The sequence below is a fragment of the Camelus ferus genome, chromosome 8 (assembly GCF_009834535.1).
Source record: "Camelus ferus isolate YT-003-E chromosome 8, BCGSAC_Cfer_1.0, whole genome shotgun sequence".
Classification (NCBI taxonomy): domain Eukaryota; kingdom Metazoa; phylum Chordata; class Mammalia; order Artiodactyla; family Camelidae; genus Camelus; species Camelus ferus.
The window spans coordinates 42,297,546-42,311,739 of record NC_045703.1 but is presented as its reverse complement, the minus strand read 5'-3'; the positions used below and the strand labels follow the sequence as shown (position 1 = coordinate 42,311,739).

The following is a 14,194-nucleotide window of genomic DNA, read 5'->3' as shown; positions in this document are numbered from 1 at the left end:
ACCCTGAACAATCCCAGGGAGAGTCTGCCATCCAACTAGTGGGCCTTACTCAACATCTAGGTATGATTCTCCACTCACGAGGGAAACCTCTGCCTCTCTCGTAGGAGGAAGAAGGTCAAGACAGAAATCACACAAATGAAGTCATCTAGAGGAACGTATCACAGCTCAAGAAATGAGTGGCATTATCAGATCCTTGAAAAAAAGAAGAAGTCCTGCTTTGGATAACTTCACTCTAATATCTTTTGTGACTTACAAGGATTCACTAAGTAAGACATTAGCTCTTGTTTCGAGTGACCTACAGCAGTGTGAGGCAGTGAGAGACACAGGAGCTAGGTTCTCGTGCTGAAGCAGTCAGTTAACTAATTAATACTCACACAGATATCTCTGGGCCTCAGTGTCTTCATCTTTAAAATAGGGAAGGAGGTTCCACAGGCGAATTTTCCCTCTAAGTTCTCTAGAGCTTTAACAGTCAATTATCCTGAAAAAAATTTTTAAAAAACATGTTTTATAAATGAAGAGAAAAAAGATATTGGAAACTGAAGGCTATTGAGTTGTTCAAGATTATTAAGCATGCCTGTAAGACTCAGGAATCTTGCTCGAAATTTTGTGAAGACTTAAAGAGGGCCTAGGGCAAAAAATATTCTTCAAAGGCATAAACAACCAAAGAACTTAAATTTAATAACAGTTATTAAGTACCAACTATGTGAAGGTATTTTGTTGAGACTGAGACTACAGCAGCAAACAAGAAATTTTCCTTACATTCCTGGTCCCTACCAACAAATGTGGAGAAAGAAAAAAGACGCACGATGGGTTAGTGTGGTGTGGTGTGGAGGCATGGAGGGAGAGTATCTAATCCAGGCTGAAAGTGTCCGAAAAATCTTCCCAGAGGAAAGGTTGCAGAATGTGACATGGGAGTTAACTCAGCAAATAGTAGGAAAGACTATTGGAAAAACAGTTAAGACTGATTAAGCAATTTCTTGCTTGTTACCTCTGTATGACAACCATCAGCTGAATAGGTGGACATTTTAATGGCCAAGCCCATGGACTTAAGTAAAGGCAAATTTACTAAGCAATCCATATTTACTTCACCTTTGCTACAGAGAAGTGTTACCCTGTAGCAATTTAAAATTGCCTTACTATAGGCTGTAGACTAAATGCTTGTGTCCCCACAAAATTCATATGTTGAAACTTAATTTGTAAGGTTTTGGTATTTGGGGGTGGGGCCTTTAGGAGGCAATTAGGTCACAAGGGTGGAGCCCTCAAGAATGGCATTAGTGCCCTTACAGAGACACTCCATAGAGCTCACTTGCCCCTTCCACCATGTGAGGACACAGCAAGCAGACAGCAACCTATGAACCGTGAAGCAGGCCCTCCCCAGACACCAAATCTGCCAGTGCCTTGATCTTGGACTTCTCAGCCTTCAGAGCTGTAAGAAATAAATTTCCATGGTTTATAAGCCACTCAGTCTGTAATGCTTTGTTATAGCAGCTCAAACTGACTAAGACACAGTGTAATGTTCTGGAGAATAAACTTTTCATGGGAAGAAGACAACAATAGAGTGAAGAGGTGAAGGGGCAGAGAGAGAGAGATGTCGGAAATCAGGTTTTCCTGCTCTGTTAAAAGTCAAATGAGAGAGTTTCCCAATAAGACAAAAAAAAAAAAAAATTCATTACAAGAAATAGCAATACCTTAAAAGATCTGTTGAAGAAAAGACAAACTAAATTAAAAAGACCAAAAATTACAAAGCCAGGATTGCATTCTGTCAAGATATATACAAAAGACTGATGTTTAAAAAGTAAAAAATTTATGGAATTAAAGGATAAGCAATGCAAATATACTTAAAATCTTGCAAGAAATCTTTTAAAATAGGTTAGAGGCCATGTCTGATCTCTGTCACGGCAAGAGGCTTTGAAGGTAGAAGTTCCAAACATCAGACAGAAAAAGAGGGCAAAAGCTGCTAAGGCTACAAAAGATTTTCCTGGGGATTTAGTAAACAAGAGAGGGAGAATTAGATGAAACAAAAAAAAAAGCTGACTAGGACTTAAAGACCTCTGTAGCAGATATGGAAAAATTCCCATACGCTTATTAAAAAGCATTGGCAAAAGAAAGATCAAAAGTGCAATACACATTAGAAAACCCAAGAGTTAATTCAATAAATGGGGAAAAATTTAATACTGAGTTTAGAAGAAATTCATACACAGTATTTCTGGAAATCTTTTTACTTCTTTGATAATAAGAGAGGAATTTGTCAATAAAGGAACATAGGAAATATATGAAAGAAACACATTTCATAAATAAAATATTTTAGAAGTGCAAACAGGGTAATAAATGTGAGGACATTTTGCAGCGTATGAAGCATAACACAGATGTAGAACAATGGCATTAGAATACACACTGTTCGATTCTCAGGTATTTACAATCTATAAGTAAAACTCATTCTGTGCTGTATGATAGTGTGTGGTGGAAAAAAAATGAAAAAGGAGAAAAGAAAAAAGACTGTATCTTGTAAACCTCAGATAACACAATGATCGATTATCAAATTACAGTCAAATAACAGCACATCTGCAATCGCTTACAAAGTCAAGCTTTGTCAGTAACAGTTGCAAGATACTGCTGCTCGTGGTAAGTTACTTGTTTATCAAAATAAAACCTCCTTTGAAGATACTTGTTTTGGTAGCAATAAAACTGTCTTCAACTTAAAGTCTAACCAACAGAAACTTTTCTTAGATTCAAGCATAGTCATGGCATCTTCGTTTTTCTTCCCCATTGCATGTGTCCTAACCCCTCCTGTTTGTGTCAGACTGTTTCTCTTTTGCCCAAAAATAAAGACAGAAAGGGGGATGGGGAAGTTCCTGCCATTTGATTCATTCAGTTCTATCTATTAAGCTGCTAACTAGGCTAAGCACTAGTCTAGGTGCAGAAGAAAGCAGTGAACAAGAAAGGCAAGGTCCCTGTTCTAATGAATCACACATGGTAGTGGGAGAAACAATAAATGAAGATGGAAATACAGGTAGGTAGGTAGGTAGGTAGGTAGGTAGGTAGGTAGGTAGATATAAGTGAGAAGAATATTACAGGTAAATGCTATGCAAAGAATTAAAATAGAGTGACTGGATGACTATTTCAAGCAGGGTAGTCATGGAAAGCCTCTCTGAAGAAGGGCCAAATCTAAAGTATAAGAAGGAGCCAGCCATGTAAAAACTAGGGAGGAACTGACTCAGGTAGAAATAAAAGAGTGCAAAGCCCCTGAGGTAGAAGCAGATGTAGAACTTTTAAGAAGTACCGAGTGGGACTGGCACGTTCCTGGAAGAAGAGTGGATGAGTGGGAAGATGGGATACTCCCAGCGTGGGTCTGAGGGAAGACCATGTAGGATTTTGTAAGCCAGCAAAAGGCATTTGGGTTTTATTCTAAGAGTAATGGAAAGCATTGCTGGGTTTTTAACAAGTGAATAGTACAATCTGGTTTAAATTTTTGACCCGGGCTGCTCTGTGGACAGAAGAGGGAGAGAAGCAGAGGCCTGAAGACAAAGTAGGAGCTACTATCAGTGTTCAGGTAAGAGAAGAGGGTGACACACGAGGGTTTTTATAGAGCAGACAGAGAAAGGAGGCAGATTTGGAGTTTTTAAAAGGTACTGTGTTAGGAAATATAGCATTTAGTTCAATATGTCAAATAGAGATACACCAGAACGAAAACAAAGTCTAGAAAATGTACCAACATCATTTGCCTTTGCTGTCACAGAGCGTCGTAGAATTAAACAGAGAAGTGGTGAAGCTGAAGAAACGACTCCTGATCATCTAACCAGCATATTGAACAACAGACCACATTACCGGTTTTCTCACAGGGGCAGGAATGATCTGACTTTGAAGAGCCAGCGTTTATTACCCCTCTGAGTCCAGTTTGGTGGCCCCAGGATCAGATATATTAAATTGTCAAAATCGATAAATACAATGAAAGGGAGGCTGGCACACATTCACACAAGTACCTGCCTTTGCCAGAACTGTACTCTGCATCTTTACATGTATTCCTAACAACTCTGGGAGGATAGTAAAATTATCCCCGCTTAATAAGAGAGGTTTAGGGAAGTTAAATAACTTACCCAGATTCATAGCTAATAACAGAGCAAAGATTCTAAACTGCCTAAATCCAGAATCTAAGTCCTTTCCACTGTTACCTCCTTTCTCCTTTCTACAGAAGGCCTACAGTTTCCATCAAACGTTCCCATATAGTTTGTATCCATGTGATGCCAAAGTATTAAATCAAAAATAGTAATAAGCTAGTATATTGTAAATAAGTGTCAATGTCTTAAAAATAAAGCCATATCAGCCTAGTGAATATTTCATCAACCTGTATTTTAATTACAATTTTTTTCTGTTAACTTTGCAAAGCTTTCAGTCTCATTAGTTAATCAGTGCCAGAGTAAGTGTTGGCCCAGGTTTTTCCCCTCCTTTTTATAGGAGTATAAAATAAAATAAAATCAGTATCCCATAAAATCCTCACCACCTTCCTCCTTCCCTAATGACTTCCCAAGCAGGAAGCAGGGTTTAAAGTTACGTTAAGAGATGAGCCTACAGAAGTGGCCTTCTAGGAACCCAAAATATCTGCTCTTCAAAATTACTGCTCTAACACATCGCCTCTTTTCACATGATGCCATGTCCATTTCAGTTAGGACATCGAACTTTTAAAAATTATGCACATTGTAAAGATTCTCAATGAAGGGTATATATTCTGTGACTCACCTGCATAAAGAACAGACAAAGTAATGAAGAAAGAGCAGAGAGTGAACAGTAACACATCCTTTTCTCCCTGTTTGAATTCGAATGAACAACCAGGGCTACTGTGTGCAGGGACACTATACAAATATGTACTTTTAAGAAATAGATAGAACCTTGTTAAAAATGTTACTCTCCATTTTCTTAATTTGTAAACATTTGGTCCATATTTGTCTTCCCTATCTAAATAATTTCCAAAATCTTTGCCTCTAAATTTCCTCTTTACATAATTGCTACCCAAACTGACAGGCCAAAAGTTGAAACTATTTTTCAAAGAAAAGGTTTTAAAACTAAACTTGATTTTATGTCCTCTTCTTTCCCAAACAAAATGAAACAAACAAAAATGATCTTTGCTCCTGGATTTAAAAACACTGTAAAAGACATGGGATGATTTAACCATGGATATTAAATGATATTAAGGAATTAACTGCTAATTTTAACAGGTATGTTAATGGTATTAAGATTGGAAGAGAAAATGTATTTATTCTTCGAAGTATGAGAAAATAGTAATAGATGAATTTTATCATCTATTAAAATTTCACTAAGTTACTTCTATATAATTCAGCAGGGAAAAAAAATCTTACACACATACAAAAAGTTAAAGGAAATATGGCAAAAAATTTTACTGTTGAATCTAGGTGGTCAGTATGCAAGTGTTCATTAATTTGGTTAAAAATGATTTGGTCAAATAACACTGCGGAGTTAGAAAACTTTTTCTTCATGTGGCCAAGTGGCAAATCATAAGTCAGCGATACTTGAAACACACAGGAAAAGAACCTCATCAAACTATAGCAAAGGTCAGTCCATAATTTAATCTGCATGCCCATCTTGCAGTGTGAACATATTCATGTTAAAGAATATTGTCTGTGTCAGTGCTTCTCAGTATACTCACAGATCATCATAATAAAATGACGTTTACTCTACTCAGTTTTGTGGTAGTTTATTACATAACAATCACTAGCCAGAATAAGCATTTTTAGTTATTTATATCTTATTCATTCATTTAACATTTATCAAGGGCCTAATGGGGCAAGACATTGTACTGGCTTTATTTCAGGTTGGATCAATTTCTCTGCTTCCTTCTGGAGAACAAATTTTGCTGAAAGTTGTGTTGTGCAGGCACTGAGCAAGATGCTAAGACCTTAGAATGTCAGGCATGAATAAGCTGAGGGGTAGTACAGGGCATAGAGGACAAAGGGAGAATGAGAACAAGAGAGAACAGAGGCCAAAAAAAAAAAAAAAAACGACTTCAGATTTTTTTCCCTTGACCTGATCTGACTGCACAAATTGGTGTCTGGCCCAGAAGGCCACCTTGAAACTGCAGAGGCACCTTGACTTCACCCAAGGAGTAACCTAGTTACTACAATAATCAAGTTTTATTCAGTAGTTATGTCTAAGTGGCAAAATGATAGTTTATCAATTTAGCACATTTGTCATAATGACTAAGGGCTGGAGTTTAATGTAGCATAACTTAATGAAATGAAAAAAAACACTAATATTTCACTGCCTTTTTATAAATTTGTGTGAATAGTCAGATATATCAAAGACTCCCTAATCATGAGCAATGTAGAGATATAATAGCTTCAGATATAACTTCAACAGCTTCAGAAGCCTCTGTAGAGAGCGTCTACAAAAGGCATTTCTGAAAGGGTGAACTAAAGGGAGGAAGATGGAAAAGCCTTAAAAACTGTAAAAATAAACTTCCATGAAAATGTGTTGAATGCTGACCTCATCCAAAATGGAAAGATGTAGGTGTAATCTTTTCTTGGAAAATCTTTAATGCTCTTTATATATCATGATACTTTCATTTTTAAGTTAAAGCTAATTAGAAACAGCACAGTCTATCTTACAATCAAAGTGATCATTAAATAACCACGCTCTTTTAATGTCAGCTGTTTAGCTTCCACAAACTTTCTCCCTTCCCTTCCTCACACGTTCTCCCTTCCCTTCCTCATCAAAACCTCTTGAAAATAGTTCATACTTGTCTCTGCCACCCCTACTCTCCTTCACTGCTCATCAAGGAAGGGGGGGTTCCCTTGCAAACTTACTTGTGTTCCTACCATCTACAGAAGTTGCCCTCATTGGGTTTCTTCCCAGTTGCCAAATCCAATGAACTTTTAGATCTTTTTTTTTTTTCACTTTAGTAAAGAGGGTATTTTCTTGAACTTTTAGTTCTTATCTGATTTAGCATTTAACTTTGTTGCCTTATATCTTCTTATTATATAATAATATACTCGTGTCATTATGTATATACTTTTTATTCAATGAGAAATAACGTATGCTTACTGCAGAATAACTGAGCACTATACTGAAGAATATAAAACGTCCTCTCCTCACCATCCCTCCACCCCACTTGGGGGGAACCAACGCTCACAGTCTGAAGTTCATCAGACCAGACATTTTCCTGTGAGTATCTAGTATATGATCTACAATCTCAAATCCAAACTGAAAGAGAGGATTTGAGACTAAGAAATAAACTATACTTCACCCTCAGTCCTAATGCTCATTTTTGACAGCCACTTATACAAATTTATTTCTTTTGGTGGTTATATCCATAATCCTTATATTTATTCATTTATTTATTTATGAAGTTAAACTATATCTAACTGCTACCCTATCATGAAGAATGAGGAATTTTACTGACAATACCGCTTTCTCATCTCCTTATTCCCACACAGGTTTCACACCTCAAACTCTAAAAGGCATGTTTTCATTTATTACCCTTTTTAAAAAATTTGCTAATATATGTTGTCAAATAAAATACAACCGTCTATTTCTTGACTCATCCATTTTAGGCATTATCTCACATTTTATAACATCTGATTTTATATCGCTTATCTTCTCTTCTTAGAACTAAAAGTAACTGGTTTGTTTATAGGTTAATTTAAGAAAAAAAAAACTCAGCCCTTACAATATTGCAATTGCTTAAATATAGTTCCCTGCAAAATCAAATAGTGCAACTGGACAATGAGGGGAGAAGGAGATGGCAGGGGGCCTTGCTGGAAAGGTGACTTTGTTCTTTAACCTTTTACAGTTTCTTCTCTTTGTTTTATTCTAAAACTTTTTTTAATTTCAAAATAATCACAAAGTTACAGAAAAGTAAGAGATACATTACAAAGCATATTTTTTCCGAACTATTTGAGAGCAAGTTGCTGACTCATTGTTCCATCATTTCTGAATACCGTAGTGTATGTTTCCTACAAAACAGGGATATTCTACTATACAACCACAATGTACACTAGATTAGGTATTCTGTTTCATGAATCTCATTTTCCCCCTCTTTCTTGAATTCCTTTGCTGTTCTGTTGAATAAATAGTAAGCAAGTCTTTCAAAGACGACGATCTGCAAGTGGTAAAATTTTCTAAGTCTTGCATAGCTACATGTCCTTAGTTTACCAGAACTCTTAATTGATAGTTTGGCCGAGCATTTGCTTCTAGATTGTGAATCGTATTTTTTTCAGAGCTCAGTCCTCAAGCATATAGTGTCTCTGATGAGAAGCTGAATTCCCATTTATTAGGGGCATTAAGTAGAGGATTTGGGGATCTTCTCTTTACTTTTCATGAATCTCTGTCTAGATGTGGGTTTTCTTCTTCATTCATGTCCTCTTCACTCTGTGTGCCCTGTCAAGCTGAGGATGCATGTGTTTATGTCTGAAAAATAAATTTTCTTCCATTATTTCTCTGATAATTTCCTTAAAATATTCTCTTCTCTCTCTGAAACTGTTTCTGAAGGATCATAGTTTTCCTAGGTGGATCCTCAAAGACTTTAAAGTTTTCTTCTAGACATTCCTATTTTTCTTTTAGCTTAATTTTTAGATTTTCTCATGTTTTATTCCAGCATTTTTCTTTAATTTTTCTTAACCTCAGGCACTGTATTTTAAAATTTCCAATATTCATTTTTTATTGTTCCTTAGTATCTATGAAGATACATATAAAGTTACATTCTGTGTCCTGAATAATTAGTTTCTCTCAAAGTTGATTCATTGGTCCATATTGGTACTGTGTATATGTGTATGATTATTTTTCCTCTAATATGATACTTGTCCATTTAAAATCGTGAACTGAGGACTGCAAGTTCACTTGGAGCACTTTGCTGACCTGGCTTCCCTCTGCCAGCATGCAGTCTTCTTTCCCCCCAGGCCTCTCATCAGTGAGAGTGATGGACTGTGAGCTCTGAGCCCACAGACAGCTTTCCTTTAAACTGTGTGAGCAGACAGCAGAGAGCAAGCTAGGCCCACACTGCCTGGGTTTTATTCTGAGAATGTCAAACCAACACTACTTCCTTTGGCAAGTAGTGTTGATGGAAGAGGTGCTAACTTGTACATCTGTTCAGAGAACAGACATCCACCTTGATCTCCAAGCACTACCCACTCCTGAAACTGGACCTTTTATCTCCAGGTTGGGTGCATTTTGGAGGCACCACCATCAGGGGGCATGGCTTCCACCTCCACAGCAGCCTCTGTGTGTGCACATCTGGCTGTGCCCCTGCTCCTGTGTTCCTTCATGTATCACCTATTTTCCATCTTCCAGAAATTCATCAAGGTTAATGGTTTGCGTATGTATCGACCTGATTTGAGAACTGTTATAAATTTCTTACCCTTGGTACTTTTAAATTTTATTTCAATGGGATTTGTGGAAGGAGAAGAGATATGTGTATATTCAACCAGTCGCCCTGAGCCAGAAGCCTCACTTCCTCAATCTCAAGGTCCTCTCCCCCAGCCTGCTCTCTGCCACTTCTTGGATATTTATTTGTCCCATTTAGTGTGGGCTTCTTTCCTTTTACCTCTCCCTGAAGGTTGATGCTCCGTCTTTTCTATCTCATCTTTTTCTCCTATTTATTCTTTGTGGATGATTTTCACTCACTCCCATGCATTTGACTATCATTTTAAGGCAGTGAACCCATTATACATAACCAGCTTTTATCTCTCTCCTGGGCCTCAGTTTTGTATTTTCTACTAACTATTGTCATTAATACCATATTTAATTTTTATATCCAATCAAGAAATGGCACATAATCAATCATATTTTAATTAATCAATGAATTAACATGTAAATGCTCAAAGGATCTAGAACTGGCTTCAAAATAATCTTTATTTACACCATACTGTTTCCCAATAACTTTGCACAAGTCCATCAATAATTGGTGAATTATTTGCTCATCTTGGTGTGATACCTGGGGCTTCTCTTTACAAAAAAATTTATATAACCTGTTTTCCAGTAATAAAATGTATTCAGACTTCACATACCTCTCCCTCTCAAAAAGTGGAGACTGAAAAACTTGAGAGGAACAAAGAACCACACCTGGTTCCAGTTTCCAATTATAATATAGCACTGTAATTCTATTTCTAATTTCACTTATTATAATCAAACTTCTGTTATATCAAGTTTTTGAAACTAAACTCTCAAAGCAGAAGTTTTCACTTACCTAATTGGCTGCCAATACAAGAACAGATTCAATCCATCTGTCCCTAAATGCATATGTGTATCTCTTCTCTGCCAGTCTGCCTTTTTTTTTGTTTTGTTTTTTGGCTTTAAATACTCTTTTTAAGCCTGATTTCTCATGGAGGAAAAGCTAATAACAGTTACTCGTCTCATCTGAGCATTTCAACTATAATAACTTTTGATATAGACATAGATTCTATCCAATCCTGACAGAATGAGGAAAAGCTTCAAATTGGCTAAGATTCCCCACAACTATGGATTCTTCAGATGCTGGAAAATAAATAAATAAATAAACAAACAAACAACAAACAAAAAACAAAGTTCTTTGTCCACACCAACCCCTAATAAAGGGTTGCACTGTAGACAATGATAGCTCTCGTTCCAGCTCTAATCATTAATGGGTCCAGCCAATCTGCCTCCAAATTCAAGGATTCCAAGAATGATTATTCACATATTCTTCCAAAGACTATAAAACCCTTCTTAAATTTGAGAAACTGTAGGCAGATACAATTTTCACAGGTTTGGAATCATAGGTCAACCTTTCTCTGGATATTCTAAATAGAAAACATATCATATGAGTAACAGTAGCAACAATAATAAAACTAAGTATGTTGAGTGCTAGGCAGTACTCTAAACTCATTACATAGAATATTCCATTTAATTTTTGCTATAACTTTTGGGTAGTTCTTATTATTGTCCCAGAAAGAATTAAGGCTTAGAAAAGTTATTTCCCCAGTTCATAAGTGGTAGAGCTAGGACTTGAACCCAGGCAGTCTGATATTAGAGCACACATTTTTAACTACAAGGCAAGGACAGCAAATGAATTGCATCTTGTATGTCAACTGTGCTTGACTGATAGTGACTATGTAGAACAGGGTGTTGAAAAAACCTGGTCACCAGATTCAGTGTGACAGAGTGCCAAAACTGAGCAATGATGTCAACCATGAGCACATTAGAGTTGTGGACTATATTCTAAGTACTTGCCCTCACAGGGTATGTGAAAATGAGAGAGAGGTTGACTGACTGATTATTGACCTCTGTATTTATAAACAACTCTCAGAAAAAGCATAATTTAGGTTAGAGAAATTCACAGAATGCACCAAACCCTGCTGGCAATTTGTCTTTCTCTATGTTAGCTTATAACAGAAAACCACTAGTGATTTGCATTTTTGTTCTACTTTATTTTCTTTCTCCCACACACTGATGGAGTTGTTTTTTTCACTTTTTTTTTAAGTGAAGGAAGTAGTATAAGGAAGAAAAAGGAGAGACAAGATGCTTAGAAAACCATCACTTGAATGATTGAGTCCCCTGTATTCAATTCCAAGAAAATTTCAGAAAAAAATAGAGAAGATTTTAATTTTCTTTTCAGAAGGTTCAGATAGTGGTAAGTTATGTCAAGACCTAAATGTGGCATCCTACTTCTGTGATACTCACCCATGTTTCTCCTTTTCTTCTGGAATTTCTTGCTTTCCTTTTCTCTAATTTGAGCAGATTGTCTGCCCCAATGTATTTTGAGTTAGGGTTGATTTAAGGAAATTTTTCCTAGTTTTTCTCACAGAGATTTTTTTAAATTGAAAGTAATCTGACTTTTATCCTGACTAGAAAAAGGTTTGTTTGTCTGTTTGTTTCCAGCAGGGCAGATGGAGAAAGAGGTGAAAGGGAGATTAAACGAGAGCAAAAACTTCGCTGGTCCCCAGAGAAAGGATCTTCTGCCTCACTCCTCAGAGAAAAGCCCAAGGCAGGCAGAGAGATCTGAGATATTTTTATGGAGCACTGAAACAAAAGGTACCTGGTTCCCAGGAAAAGCTTCCAGAAACAGCACACTGTCTATACTTGTCCTAAGAGCAGTTTACAGATACACATGTCAGTAATCAGTCTGTCTCTCTGTTTGGCTGTCTCTCTCTCCCCCCCTCTCTCTTTCCTTCTCTAGGTAGACAAGTACCTAGGAAGGGAAAGGCTTTGTGATGCCTTTCACTGAAGAGACCATGAACAGCCCGGCAGAGATGCCAATGTCTCAGCATGGCAGAAAGAAGCAGGAAGTCCCCGCTCCCATGAGTGACGCAGCAGTAAAGAGAGCCCACACAGCCAAAGAAGGCACCCCTGGGGAGCCGAGGAAGTCTCAGCAGCAAACCATGCGGTGATAACCTAGGACCGATTAGGAGAGTGGGTATCTCATTTGCTGTCTCCATGGAGATACGATACAGAGACTACATGGATCCCCTCCCTCGATGTCTTGTGTCCTCTGCAAATTCTTAGATACATTTTTAATGCATACCCTAGAGAAATATGAAAAAGGGAAAATCCCAAATGAATGAAAATATTATACCCCACCATAAGAGGAGAGTCCAACATAGACAGTAAGCTGAATCATATAAAACTTCAAAGTATATTGCTACACTCAATTTTATATACGGAGGTTTATCCCCACTACATCTTTTTTTTTTTTTATAATCTAAGAAATGATTAGGAAGAGTGGGAGTTCATAGTAATTTATGGTAAGATCATTTCTTACCTCATAGTGGCTGAACACAAGTTAGACACAAATAAGTAAAATTAAATGTGAATATTAATCAAGTAATCTTATAAGGTAGTGTTAGATTACAGAGTGTGAAATCACATTCATGGTGAAGAAGTGGAGCCCACATAACTCAAGGACTTCAACATTAGACCAAACAAGGCAATGAAAGGTTTCAATGAGCATCCATTACAGAACAGCCTGTAGTTTGTTTAATCTTGCCTTCCTATACTATGTTCTATATCCTAAGCCATGTCAAATACTTAAGGGCTAATGCAAACATTTTCTAAACCCAAACTTCCACATGAGAGAAAGTTTACTTCCTGAGTATAACTGGTTAAGTCTATTTAGAGGAATTCTTACTCAGGTCACAAGTGTCTACTTAAGGAATCAAAGTAATAAATTATTGAATAAGACCCCTGTGACATGTGAAAATACACATGCCTCGGGTACCAACATACTCACACAGAATAATTTAACAAGCTCTTCTACAGAGCCAAGGCAGAGAGAAGAGGGACTCAACTGTCAAACATATTTTCAACCAACCAAATTCATGCAGATAATTCCAATAGTCTGGCCCAAGAAAACAGCTATTCTTGCCTAGTTGGAAAAGATTGGTTAGAGCCAGTAAAATGGCTAAGTACTACTTGGTTGCCAGAAAAAAAGACCAAAAAAGGAAAAGTGAATTTGTTAAGCTTTAAAAGCCTGGACTCTTAATTTTGGTTAAAATATCCCATCATCAAAAAAGAATCTTTAAAAAAATAAGGTAGTACTTACGCATTTTGATACCTGCCCTTTTCCAAAGGACACAGGAACACGTTACAGATAACCTAAGTTCTTAATGATGCAAAGTCTTGACAATGCACTTGACCGCAAAACAAATGGCTTTGTTGAGACTCTGGCTTAGATGGGCTCATCTCTAGATAAAATCATGAGATAGAGCCTCCTCCTCAGTGAACCATGACTCTTTCAGTGTAATGGGCATCTGTCTACCTTCTAATTGATATCGTTAGAGTCTCTTGCTTCAAATGGCCCACCTAGGTATTCTTACCATATGCAATATCCATGTTCTGGAGCTGGATCAGGTGGAACTTCAAATACTTAAAGTGGTACTCCTTGAATTTTCTTATTAAGATAATTTTAAGGACAAGGAAAGGAAGAACTCTATAGGCAGACCTAAGAGTTTTTATCCACATGTTGAATTTCTTTGAATACTTTTTTTGTTTGGTTTTGAAAATTCATGAGGTTATCTTGTTCTACTCCATAAAATTTTTGTTTGTCTTAATGTAAATATAGCATCTCAGAAAGATGCACTGTTGATCCTGTGATCTCAAGTACTTATCAATATATTAAGAATACACACTAGCTTGGAAAGCAAGGCTTTGGGGTCACTTAAAATTATTAGAGCCTGAATCACAGTCATTGAAGAAAGCATGGATAAAATAGGTTGTCATTGTAAATGCTACTGAT

The 14,194-nt window shown here is 36.9% G+C and overlaps 1 long non-coding RNA gene across 1 annotated transcript in view; it reads right to left on the bottom strand.

Moving 5' to 3' along the window:
* Positions 1 to 371: 371 nt before the first annotated feature.
* The window catches only part of LOC116665382, a 155,079-nt gene continuing 141,256 nt past the window's right edge, over positions 372 to 14,194 (bottom strand). Inside the window, exon 3 of the long non-coding RNA XR_004321980.1 lies at positions 372 to 478. This is a non-coding gene — a long non-coding RNA (uncharacterized LOC116665382). The remainder of the gene's footprint in view (positions 479 to 14,194) is intronic.